Raw genomic sequence first — 16,474 nt, 5'->3', positions numbered from 1 at the left:
ACTGCCTCACACACCCTCACTCTCTCACACTGTCTCACACACATTCACTCTCTCACACTGTCTCACACACACTCACTCTCTCTCACACATTCACTCTCTCACACTGTCTCACACAGACTCACTCTCTCACACTGCCTCACACACATTAACTCTCTCACACGCACTCACTCTCTCATACTGTCTCACACACACTCACTCTCTCACACTGTCTCACACACATTCACACTCTCACACTGTCTCACACACACTCACTCTCTCACACTGTCTCACACACTCACTCTCTCACACTGTCTGACACACACTCACTCTCTCACACTGTCTCACACACTCACTCTCTCAGACTATCTCACACACACTCACACTCTCACTCTGTCTCACACACATTCACTCTCTCACACTGCCTCACACACACTCACTCTCTCACACTGTCTCGCACACATTCACTCTCTCACACTGCCTCACACACACTCACTCTCTCACACTGTCTCACACGGTCACTCTCTCACACTGTCTCACACACACTCACTCTCTCACACTGTCGCACACACACTCACTCTCTCTCACACATTCACTCTCTCACACTGTCTAACACAGACTCACTCTCTCAAACTGCCTCACACACACTCACTCTCTCACACGCACTCACTCTCTCATACTGTCTCACACACATTCACTCTCTCACACTGTCTCACACACATTCACACTCTCACACTGTCTCACACACACTCACTCTCTCACACTGCCTCACACACTCACTCTCTCACACTGTCTCACACACACTCACACTCCCACACTGTCTCACACACATTCACTCTCTCACACTGCCTCACACACACTCACTCTCTCACACTGTCTCGCACACATTCACTCTCTCACACTGCCTCACACACACTCACTCTCTCACACTGTCTCACACACATTCACTCTCTCACACTGTCTCACACACATTCACACTCTCACACTGTCTCACGCACACTCACTCTCTCACACTGTCTCACACACTCACTCTTTCACACTGTCTCACACAAACTCACACTCTCACACTGTCTCACACATACTCACTCTCTCACTGTATCACACACATTCACTCTCTCACACTGTCTCACACACACTCACTCTCTCACACTGCCTCGGACACACTCACTCTCTCACACTGTCTCACACAAACTCACTCTCTCACACACACTCACTCTCTCATAGTGTCTCACACACACTCACTCTCTCACACTGTCTCACACACACTCACTCTCTCACACTCACACACATTCACTCTCTCACTGTCTCAAACACACTCACTCTCTCACACTGTCTCACACACATTCTCTCTCTCACACTGTCTGACACACACTCACTCTCTCACACTGCCTCACACACACTCACTCTCTCACACTCGCACACATTCACTCTCTCACACTGTCTCACACACGCTCACTCTCTCACACTGCCACAGACACACTCACTCTCTCACACTGTCTCACACACTCACTCTCTCACACTGTCTCACACACCCTCACCCTCTCACACACACCCACTCTCTCATAGTGTCTCACACACACTCACTCTCTCAAACTTTCTCACACACACTCACTCTCTCACACTCACACACACACACACTCTCTCACACTGTCTCACACACACTCACTCTCTCACACTGCCTCACACACACTCACTCTCTCACTCTCACACACATTCACTCTCTCAGAGTCTCACACGCACTCACTCTCTCACACTGTCTCACACACATTCACTCTCTCACACTGTCTCACACACACTCACTCTCTCACACTGTCTCACACACTCACTCTCTCACACTGCCTCACACACCCTCACTCTCTCACACTGTCTCACACACATTCACTCTCTCACACTGTCTCACACACACTCACTCTCTCTCACACATTCACTCTCTCACACTGTCTCACACAGACTCACTCTCTCACACTGCCTCACACACATTAACTCTCTCACACGCACTCACTCTCTCATACTGTCTCACACACACTCACTCTCTCACACTGTCTCACACACATTCACACTCTCACACTGTCTCACACACACTCACTCTCTCACACTGTCTCACACACTCACTCTCTCACACTGTCTGACACACACTCACTCTCTCACACTGTCTCACACACTCACTCTCTCAGACTATCTCACACACACTCACACTCTCACTCTGTCTCACAAACATTCACTCTCTCACACTGCCTCACACACACTCACTCTCTCACACTGTCTCGCACACATTCACTCTCTCACACTGCCTCACACACACTCACTCTCTCACACTGTCTCACACGGTCACTCTCTCACACTGTCTCACACACACTCACTCTCTCACACTGTCTCACACACACTCACTCTCTCTCACACATTCACTCTCTCACACTGTCTAACACAGACTCACTCTCTCAAACTGCCTCACACACACTCAATCTCTCACACGCACTCACTCTCTCATACTGTCTCACACACATTCACTCTCTCACACTGTCTCACACACATTCACACTCTCACACTGTCTCACACACACTCTCTCTCTCACACTGTCTCACACACTCACTCTCTCACATTGTCTCACACACACTCACACTCTCACACTGTCTCACACACATTCACTCTCTCACACTGCCTCACACACACTCACTCTCTCACACTGTCTCGCACACATTCACTCTCTCACACTGCCTCACACACACTCACTCTCTCACACTGTCACACACACATTCACTCTCTCACACTGTCTCACACACATTCACACTCTCACACTGTCTCACGCACACTCACTCTCTCACACTGTCTCACACACTCACTCTCTCACACTGTCTCACACAAACTCACACTCTCACACTGTCTCACACATACTCACTCTCTCACTGTATCACACACATTCACTCTCTCACACTGTCTCACACACACTCACTCTCTCACACTGCCTCGGACACACTCACTCTCTCACACTGTCTCACACACTCACTCTCTCACACTGCCTCACACACCCTCACTCTCTCACACTGTCTCACACACATTCACTCTCTCACACTGTCTCACACACACTCACTCTCTCTCACACATTCACTCTCTCACACTGTCTCTCACAGGCACTCACTCTCTCATACTGTCTCACACAGATTCACTCTCTCACACTGTCTCACACACATTGACACTCTCACACTGTCTCACACACACTCACTCTCTCACACTGTCTCACACACTCACTCTCTCACACTGTCTCACACACACTCACACTCTCACACTGTCTCACACACATTCACTCTCTCACACTGCCTCACACACACTCACTCTCTCACACTGTCTCGCACACATTCACTCTCTCACACTGCCTCACACACACTCACTCTCTCACACTGTCTCACACGGTCACTCTCTCACACTGTCTCACACACACTCACACTCTCACACTGCCTCACACACACTCACTCTCTCACACTGTCTCGCACACTCACCTCTCACACACTCACTCTCATGCTGTCGCGCACACTCTCACTCTCTGACACTGTCTCACATACACTCACTCTCTCTCACTGCCTCACACACACTCACTCTCTCACACTGTCTCACACACATTCACTCTCTCACACTGTCTCACACACACTCACTCTCTCACACTGCCTCGGACACACTCACTCTCTCACACTGTCTCCCACACACTCGCTCTCTCACACGCACTCCCTCTCTCATAGTGTCTCACACACACTCACTCTCTCACACTGCCTCACACACACTCACTCTCTCACACACACTCACTCTCTCATAGTGTCTCACACACACTCACTCTCTCACACTGTCTCACACACATTAACTCTCTCACACTGCCTCTCACACACTCACTCTCTCACACTGTCTCTCACACACTCACTCTCTCACACTGCCACAGACACACTCACTCTCTCACACTGTCTCACATACTCACTCTCTCACACTGTCTCACACACACTCACTCTCTCACACTGCCTCGGACACACTCACCCTGTCACTCTGTCTCTCACACACTCGCTCTCTCACACTCACACACACACACTCACTCTCACACAGTCTCACACACACTCACTCTCTCACTGTATCACACACATTCACTCTCTCACACTGCCTCACTCACACTCACTCTCTCACACTGTCTCACACACTCACTCTCTCACACTGCCTCACACACACTCACTCTCTCACACGCACTCACTCTCTCATACTGTCTCACACACACTCACTCTCTCACACTGTCTCACACACATTCACACTCTCACACTGTCTCACACACACTCACTCTCTCACACTGTCTCACACACTCACTCTCTCACACTGTCTCACACACACTCACTGTCTCACACTGTCTCACACACATTCACTCTCTCACACTGCCTCACACACACTCACTCTCTCACACTGTCTCGCACACATTCACTCTCTCACACTGTCTCGCACACTCACCTCTCACACACTCCCTCTCATGCTGTCGCGCACACTCTCACTCTCTGACACTGTCTCACACACACTCACTCTCTCTCACTGCCTCACACACACTCACTCTCTCACACTGTCTCACACACATTCACTCTCTCACACTGCCTCACACACTCTCCCTCTCTGACACTGTCTCACACACACTCACTCTCTCACACTGCCTCACACACACTCACTCTCTCACACTGTCTCACATACACCCACTCTCTCACTGTCTCACACACATTCACTCTCTCACAATGTCTCTCACACACTCGCTCTCTCACACGCACTCCCTCTCTCATAGTGTCTTACACACAATCACTCTCTCACACTGTCTCACACTCTCACTCTCTCACACTCACACAAACACACACACTCTCACACAGTCTCACACACACTCACTCTCTCACTGTATCACACACATTCACTCTCTCACACTGCCTCACTCACACTCACTCTCTCACACTGTCTCACACACTCACTCTCTCACACTATCTCACACACACTCACTCTCACACTGTCTCACACACATTCACTCTCTCACACTGTCTCACACACACTCACTCTCTCACACTGCCACAGACACACTCACTCTCTCACACTGTCTCACACACTCACTCTCTCACACTGTCTCACACACACTCACTCTCTCACACACACTCACTCTCTCATAGTGTCTCACACACACTCACTCTCTCACACTGTCTCACACACACTCACTCTCTCACACTCACACACATTCACTCTCTCACTGTCTCAAACACACTCACTCTCTCACACTGTCTCACACACATTCACTCTCTCACACTGTCTGACACACACTCACTCTCTCACACTGCCTCACACACACTCACTCTCTCACACTCGCACACATTCACTCTCTCACACTGTCTCACACACGCTCACTCTCTCACACTGCCACAGACACACTCACTCTCTCACACTGTCTCACACACACTCACACTCTCACACTGCCTCACACACACTCACTCTCTCACACTGTCTCGCACACTCACCTCTCACACACTCCCTCTCATGCTGTCGCGCACACTCTCACTCTCTGACACTGTCTCACACACACTCACTCTCTCTCACTGCCTCACACACACTCACTCTCTCACACTGTCTCACACACATTCACACTCTCACACTGCCTCACACACTCTCCCTCTCTGACACTGTCTCACACACACTCACTCTCTCACACTGCCTCACACACACTCACTCTCTCACACTGTCTCACTCACACCCACTCTCTCAGTGTCTCACACACACTCACTCTCTCACACTGTCTCACACACACTCACTCTCTCACACTCACACACATTCACTCTCTCACTGTCTCAAACACACTCACTCTCTCACACTGTCTCACACACATTCACTCTCTCACACTGTCTGACACACACTCACTCTCTCACACTGCCTCACACACACTCACTCTCTCACACTCGCACACATTCACTCTCTCACACTGTCTCACACACGCTCACTCTCTCACACTGCCACAGACACACTCACTCTCTCACACTGTCTCACACACTCACTCTCTCACACTGTCTCACACACCCTCACTCTCTCACACACACCCACTCTCTCATAGTGTCTCACACACACTCACTCTCTCACACTTTCTCACACACACTCACTCTCTCACACTCACACACACACACACTCTCTCACACTGTCTCACACACATTCACTCTCTCACACTGTCTCACACACACTCACTCTCTCACACTGCCTCACACACACTCACTCTCTCACTCTCACACACATTCACTCTCTCAGAGTCTCACACGCACTCACTCTCTCACACTGTCTCACACACATTCACTCTCTCACACTGTCTCACACACACTCACTCTCTCACACTGTCTCACACACTCACTCTCTCACACTGCCTCACACACCCTCACTCTCTCACACTGTCTCACACACATTCACTCTCTCACACTGTCTCACACACACTCACTCTCTCTCACACATTCACTCTCTCACACTGTCTCACACAGACTCACTCTCTCACACTGCCTCACACACATTAACTCTCTCACACGCACTCACTCTCTCATACTGTCTCACACACACTCACTCTCTCACACTGTCTCACACACATTCACACTCTCACACTGTCTCACACACACTCACTCTCTCACACTGTCTCACACACTCACTCTCTCACACTGTCTGACACACACTCACTCTCTCACACTGTCTCACACACTCACTCTCTCAGACTATCTCACACACACTCACACTCTCACTCTGTCTCACACACATTCACTCTCTCACACTGCCTCACACACACTCACTCTCTCACACTGTCTCGCACACATTCACTCTCTCACACTGCCTCACACACACTCACTCTCTCACACTGTCTCACACAGTCACTCTCTCACACTGTCTCACACACACTCACTCTCTCACACTGTCTCACACACACTCACTCTCTCTCACACATTCACTCTCTCACACTGTCTAACACAGACTCACTCTCTCAAACTGCCTCACACACACTCACTCTCTCACACGCACTCACTCTCTCATACTGTCTCACACACATTCACTCTCTCACACTGTCTCACACACATTAACACTCTCACACTGTCTCACACACACTCACTCTCTCACACTGTCTCACACACTCACTCTCTCACACTGTCTCACACACACTCACACTCTCACACTGTCTCACACACATTCACTCTCTCACACTGCCTCACACACACTCACTCTCTCACACTGTCTCGCACACATTCACTCTCTCACACTGCCTCACACACACTCACTCTCTCACACTGTCTCACACACAGTCACTCTCTCACACTGTCTCACACACATTCACACTCTCACACTGTCTCACGCACACTCACTCTCTCACACTGTCTCACACATTCACTCTCTCACACTGTCTCACACAAACTCACACTCTCACTGTCTCACACATACTCACTCTCTCACTGTATCACACACATTCACTCTCTCACACTGTCTCACACACACTCACTCTCTCACACTGCCTCGGACACACTCACTCTCTCACACTGTCTCACACACTCACTCTCTCACACTGCCTCACACACCCTCACTCTCTCACACTGTCTCACACACATTCACTCTCTCACACTGTCTCACACACAGTCACTCTCTCTCACACATTCACACTCTCACACTGTCTCACACACACTCACTCTCTCACACTGTCTCACACACTCACTCTCTCACACTGTCTCACACACACTCACACTCTCACACTGTCTCACACACATTCACTCTCTCACACTGCCTCACACACACTCACTCTCTCACACTGTCTCGCACACATTCACTCTCTCACACTGCCTCACACACACTCACTCTCTCACACTGTCTCACACGGTCACTCTCTCACACTGTCTCACACACACTCACACTCTCACACTGCCTCACACACACTCACTCTCTCACACTGTCTCGCACACTCACCTCTCACACACTCACTCTCATGCTGTCGCGCACACTCTCACTCTCTGACACTGTCTCACATACACTCACTCTCTCTCACTGCCTCACACACACTCACTCTCTCACACTGTCTCACACACATTCACTCTCTCACACTGTCTCACACACACTCACTCTCTCACACTGCCTCGGACACACTCACTCTCTCACACTGTCTCTCACACACTCGCTCTCTCACACGCACTCCCTCTCTCATAGTGTCTCACACACACTCACTCTCTCACACTGCCTCACACACACTCACTCTCTCACACACACTCACTCTCTCATAGTGTCTCACACACACTCACTCTCTCACACTGTCTCACACACATTAACTCTCTCACACTGCCTCTCACACACTCACTCTCTCACACTGTCTCTCACACACTCACTCTCTCACACTGCCACAGACACACTCACTCTCTCACACTGTCTCACATACTCACTCTCTCACACTGTCTCACACACACTCACTCTCTCACACTGCCTCGGACACACTCACCCTGTCACTCTGTCTCTCACACACTCGCTCTCTCACACTCACACACACACACTCACTCTCACACAGTCTCACACACACTCACTCTCTCACTGTATCACACACATTCACTCTCTCACACTGCCTCACTCACACTCACTCTCTCACACTGTCTCACACACTCACTCTCTCACACTGCCTCACACACACTCACTCTCTCACACGCACTCACTCTCTCATACTGTCTCACACACACTCACTCTCTCACACTGTCTCACACACATTCACACTCTCACACTGTCTCACACACACTCACTCTCTCACACTGTCTCACACACTCACTCTCTCACACTGTCTCACACACACTCACAGTCTCACACTGTCTCACACACATTCACTCTCTCACACTGCCTCACACACACTCACTCTCTCACACTGTCTCGCACACATTCACTCTCTCACACTGTCTCGCACACTCACCTCTCACACACTCCCTCTCATGCTGTCGCGCACACTCTCACTCTCTGACACTGTCTCACACACACTCACTCTCTCTCACTGCCTCACACACACTCACTCTCTCACACTGTCTCACACACATTCACTCTCTCACACTGCCTCACACACTCTCCCACTCTGACACTGTCTCACACACACTCACTCTCTCACACTGCCTCACACACACTCACTCTCTCACACTGTCTCACATACACCCACTCTCTCACTGTCTCACACACATTCACTCTCTCACAATGTCTCTCACACACTCGCTCTCTCACACGCACTCCCTCTCTCATAGTGTCTTACACACAATCACTCTCTCACACTGTCTCACACTCTCACTCTCTCACACTCACACAAACACACACACTCTCACACAGTCTCACACACACTCACTCTCTCACTGTATCACACACATTCACTCTCTCACACTGCCTCACTCACACTCACTCTCTCACACTGTCTCACACACTCACTCTCTCACACTATCTCACACACACTCACTCTCACACTGTCTCACACACATTCACTCTCTCACACTGTCTCACACACACTCACTCTCTCACACTGCCACAGACACACTCACTCTCTCACACTGTCTCACACACTCACTCTCTCACACTGTCTCACACACACTCACTCTCTCACACACACTCACTCTCTCATAGTGTCTCACACACACTCACTCTCTCACACTGTCTCACACACACTCACTCTCTCACACTCACACACATTCACTCTCTCACTGTCTCAAACACACTCACTCTCTCACACTGTCTCACACACATTCACTCTCTCACACTGTCTGACACACACTCACTCTCTCACACTGCCTCACACACACTCACTCTCTCACACTCGCACACATTCACTCTCTCACACTGTCTCACACACGCTCACTCTCTCACACTGCCACAGACACACTCACTCTCTCACACTGTCTCACACACACTCACACTCTCACACTGCCTCACACACACTCACTCTCTCACACTGTCTCGCACACTCACCTCTCACACACTCCCTCTCATGCTGTCGCGCACACTCTCACTCTCTGACACTGTCTCACACACACTCACTCTCTCTCACTGCCTCACACACACTCACTCTCTCACACTGTCTCACACACATTCACACTCTCACACTGCCTCACACACTCTCCCTCTCTGACACTGTCTCACACACACTCACTCTCTCACACTGCCTCACACACACTCACTCTCTCACACTGTCTCACTCACACCCACTCTCTCAGTGTCTCACACACACTCACTCTCTCACACTGTCTCACACACATTCACTCTCTCACACTGTCTGACACACACTCACTCTCTCACACTGCCTCACACACACTCACTCTCTCACACTCGCACACATTCACTCTCTCACACTGTCTCACACACGCTCACTCTCTCACACTGCCACAGACACACTCACTCTCTCACACTGTCTCACACACTCACTCTCTCACACTGTCTCACACACCCTCACTCTCTCACACACACCCACTCTCTCATAGTGTCTCACACACACTCACTCTCTCACACTTTCTCACACACACTCACTCTCTCACACTCACACACACACACACTCTCTCACACTGTCTCACACACATTCACTCTCTCACACTGTCTCACACACACTCACTCTCTCACACTGCCTCACACACACTCACTCTCTCACTCTCACACACATTCACTCTCTCAGAGTCTCACACGCACTCACTCTCTCACACTGTCTCACACACATTCACTCTCTCACACTGTCTCACACACACTCACTCTCTCACACTGTCTCACACACTCACTCTCTCACACTGCCTCACACACCCTCACTCTCTCACACTGTCTCACACACATTCACTCTCTCACACTGTCTCACACACACTCACTCTCTCTCACACATTCACTCTCTCACACTGTCTCACACAGACTCACTCTCTCACACTGCCTCACACACATTAACTCTCTCACACGCACTCACTCTCTCATACTGTCTCACACACACTCACTCTCTCACACTGTCTCACACACATTCACACTCTCACACTGTCTCACACACACTCACTCTCTCACACTGTCTCACACACTCACTCTCTCACACTGTCTGACACACACTCACTCTCTCACACTGTCTCACACACTCACTCTCTCAGACTATCTCACACACACTCACACTCTCACTCTGTCTCACACACATTCACTCTCTCACACTGCCTCACACACACTCACTCTCTCACACTGTCTCGCACACATTCACTCTCTCACACTGCCTCACACACACTCACTCTCTCACACTGTCTCACACAGTCACTCTCTCACACTGTCTCACACACACTCACTCTCTCACACTGTCTCACACACACTCACTCTCTCTCACACATTCACTCTCTCACACTGTCTAACACAGACTCACTCTCTCAAACTGCCTCACACACACTCACTCTCTCACACGCACTCACTCTCTCATACTGTCTCACACACATTCACTCTCTCACACTGTCTCACACACATTAACACTCTCACACTGTCTCACACACACTCACTCTCTCACACTGTCTCACACACTCACTCTCTCACACTGTCTCACACACACTCACACTCTCACACTGTCTCACACACATTCACTCTCTCACACTGCCTCACACACACTCACTCTCTCACACTGTCTCGCACACATTCACTCTCTCACACTGCCTCACACACACTCACTCTCTCACACTGTCTCACACACAGTCACTCTCTCACACTGTCTCACACACATTCACACTCTCACACTGTCTCACGCACACTCACTCTCTCACACTGTCTCACACATTCACTCTCTCACACTGTCTCACACAAACTCACACTCTCACTGTCTCACACATACTCACTCTCTCACTGTATCACACACATTCACTCTCTCACACTGTCTCACACACACTCACTCTCTCACACTGCCTCGGACACACTCACTCTCTCACACTGTCTCACACACTCACTCTCTCACACTGCCTCACACACCCTCACTCTCTCACACTGTCTCACACACATTCACTCTCTCACACTGTCTCACACACAGTCACTCTCTCTCACACATTCACTCTCTCACACTGTCTCTCACAGGCACTCACTCTCTCATACTGTCTCACACAGATTCACTCCCTCACACTGTCTCACACACATTGACACTCTCACACTGTCTCACACACACTCACTCTCTCACACTGTCTCACACACTCACTCTCTCACACTGCCTCACACACACTCACTCTCTCACACTGTCTCGCACACATTCACTCTCTCACACTGCCTCACACACACTCACTCTCTCACACTGTCTCACACGGTCACTCTCTCACACTGTCTCACACACACTCACACTCTCACACTGCCTCACACACACTCACTCTCTCACACTGTCTTGCACACTCACCTCTCACACACTCACTCTCATGCTGTCGCGCACACTGTCACTCTCTGACACTGTCTCACATACACTCACTCTCTCTCACTGCCTCACACACACTCACTCTCTCACACTGTCTCACACACATTCACTCTCTCACAATGCCTCACACACTCTCCCTCTCTGACACTGTCTCACACACACTCACTCTCTCACACTGCCTCACACACACTCACTCTCTCACACTGTCTCACTCACACCCACTCTCTCACTGTCTCACACACATTCACTCTCTCACACTGTCTCACACACACTCACTCTCTCACACTGCCTCACACACATTCACTCTCTAACACTGTCTCACACACACTCACTCTCTCACACTGCCTCGGACACACTCACTCTCTCACACTGTCTCTCACACACTCGCTCTCTCACACGCACTCCCTCTCTCATAGTGTCTCACACACACTCACTCTCTCACACTGCCTCACACACACTCACTCTCTCACACTCACACACACACACACACACACTCTCACACACACTCACTCTCTCACTGTATCACACACATTCACTCTCTCACACTGCCTCACTCACACTCACACTCTCACACTGTCTCACACACTCTCTCACACTGTCTCACACACACTCACTCTCACACTGTCTCACACACATTCACTCTCTCACACTGTCTCACACACACTCACTCTCTCACACTGCCACAGACACACACTCTCTCACACTGTCTCACACACTCACTCTCTCACACTGTCTCACAAACACTCACTCTCTCACACACACTCACTCTCTCATCGTGTCTCACACACACTCACTCTCTCACACTGTCTCACACACACTCACTCTCTCACACTCACACACACACACACTCTGTCAAACTGTCTCACACACACTCACTCTCTCACACTGTCTCACACACACTCACTCTCTCACACTGCCTCACACACACTCACTCTCTCACTTTCACACACATTCACTCTCTTAGAGTCTCACACACACTCACTCTCTCACACTGTCTCACACACATTCACTCTCTCACACTGCCTCACACACACTCACTCTCTCACACTATCTCACACACACTCACTCTCACACTGACTCACACACATTCACTCTCTCACACTGTCTCACACACACTCACTCTCTCACACTGCCACAGACACACTCACTCTCTCACACTGTCTCACACACTCACTCTCTCACACTGTCTCACACAAACTCACTCTCTCACACACACTCACTCTCTCATAGTGTCTCACACACACTCACTCTCTCACACTGTCTCACACACACTCACTCTCTCACACTCACACACATTCACTCTCTCACTGTCTCAAACACACTCACTCTCTCACACTGTCTCACACACATTCACTCTCTCACACTGTCTGACACACACTCACTCTCTCACACTGCCTCACACACACTCACTCTCTCACACTCGCACACATTCACTCTCTCACACTGTCTCACACACGCTCACTCTCTCACCCTGCCACAGACACACTCACTCTCTCACACTGTCTCACACACTCACTCTCTCACACTGTCTCACACACCCTCACTCTCTCAAACACACCCACTCTCTCATAGTGTCTCACACACACTCACTCTCTCACACTTTCTCACACACACTCACTCTCTCACACTCACACACACACACACTCTCTCACACTGTCTCACACACATTCACTCTCTCACACTGTCTCACACACACTCACTCTCTCACACTGCCTCACACACACTCACTCTCTAACTCTCACACACATTCACTCTCTCAGAGTCTCACACACACTCACTCTCTCACACTGTCTCACACACATTCACTCTCTCACACTGTCTCACACACACTCACTCTCTCACACTGTCTCACACACTCACTCTCTCACACTGCCTCACACACCCTCACTCTCTCACACTGTCTCACACACATTAACTCTCTCACACTGTCTCACACACACTCACTCTCTCTCACACATTCACTCTCTCACACTGTCTCACACAGACTCACTCTCTCACACTGCCTCACACACATTACCTCTCTCACACGCACTCACTCTCTCATACTGTCTCACACACACTCACTCTCTCACACGGTCTCACACACATTCACACTCTCACACTGTCTCACACACACTCACTCTCTCACACTGTCTCACACACTCACTCTCTCACACTGTCTCACACACACTCACTCTCTCACACTGTCTCACACACTCACTCTCTCAGACTATCTCACACACACTCACACTCTCACTCTGTCTCACACACATTCACTCTCTCACACTGCCTCACACACACTCACTCTGTCACACTGTCTCGCACACATTCACTCTCTCACACTGCCTCACACACACTCACTCTCTCACACTGTCTCACACGGTCACTCTCTCACACTGTCTCACACACACTCACTCTCTCTCACACATTCACTCTCTCACACTGTCTAACACAGACTCAGTCTCTCAAACTGCCTCACACACACTCACTCTCTCACACGCACTCACTCTCTCATACTGTCCACACACATTCACTCTCTCACACTGTCTCACACACATTCACACTCTCACACTGTCTCACACACACTCACTCTCTCACACTGTCTCACACACTCACTCTCTCACACTGTCTCACACACACTCACACTCTCACACTGTCTCACACACATTCACTCTCTCACACTGCCTCACACACACTCACTCTCTCACACTGTCTCGCACACATTCACTCTCTCACACTGCCTCACACACACTCACTCTCTCACACTGTCTCACACACATTCACTCTCTCACACTGTCTCACACACATTCACACTCTCACACTGTCTCACGCACACTCAATCTCTCACACTGTCTCACACACTCACTCTCTCACACTGTCTCACACACACTCACACTCTCACACTGTCTCACACATACTCACTCTCTCACTGTCTCACACACATTCACTCTCTCACACTGTCTCACACACATTCACTCTCTCACACTGCCTCACACACGCTCACTCTCTCACATTGTCTCACACACTCACTCTCTCACACTGCCTCACACACCCTCACTCTCTCACACTGTCTCACACACACTCACTCTCTCACACTGTCTCACACACACTCACTCTCTCTCACACATTCACTCTCTCACACTGTCTCTCACAGGCACTCACTCTCTCATACTGTCTCACACAGATTCACTCTCTCACACTGTCTCACACACATTGACACTCTCACACTGTCTCACACACACTCACTCTCTCACACTGTCTCACACACTCACTCTCTCACACTGTCTCACACACACTCACACTCTCACACTGTCTCACACACATTCACTCTCTCACACTGCCTCACACACACTCACTCTCTCACACTGTCTCGCACACATTCACTCTCTCACACTGCCTCACACACACTCACTCTCTCACACTGTCTCACACGGTCACTCTCTCACACTGTCTCACACACACTCACACTCTCACACTGCCTCACACACACTCACTCTCTCACACTGTCTCGCACACTCACCTCTCACACACTCACTCTCATGCTGTCGCGCACACTCTCACTCTCTGACACTGTCTCACATACACTCACTCTCTCTCACTGCCTCACACACACTCACTCTCTCACACTGTCTCACACACATTCACTCTCTCACACTGCCTCACACACTCTCCCTCTCTGACACTGTCTCACACACACTCACTCTCTCACACTGCCTCACACACACTCACTCTCTCACACTGTCTCACACACACCCACTCTCTCACTGTCTCACACACATTCACTCTCTCACACTGTCTCACACACACTCACTCTCTCACACTGCCTCACACACATTCACTCTCACACACTGCCTCGGACACACTCACTCTCTCACACTGTCTCTCACACACTCGCTCTCTCACACGCACTCCCTCTCTCATAGTGTCTCACACACACTCACTCTCTCACACTGCCTCACACACACTCACTCTCTCACACTCACACACACACACACACTCTCACACTGTCTCACACACACTCACTCTCTCACTGTATCACACACATTCACTCTCTCACACTGCCTCACTCACACTAACTCTCTCACACTGTCTCAGACACTCACTCTCTCACACTGTCTCACACACACT

This window comes from Heterodontus francisci, chromosome 5 (assembly GCF_036365525.1).
Source record: "Heterodontus francisci isolate sHetFra1 chromosome 5, sHetFra1.hap1, whole genome shotgun sequence".
NCBI lineage: Eukaryota > Metazoa > Chordata > Chondrichthyes > Heterodontiformes > Heterodontidae > Heterodontus > Heterodontus francisci.
The sequence above is the reverse complement of the archived record's forward strand: the minus strand, read 5'-3'. Positions refer to the sequence as shown.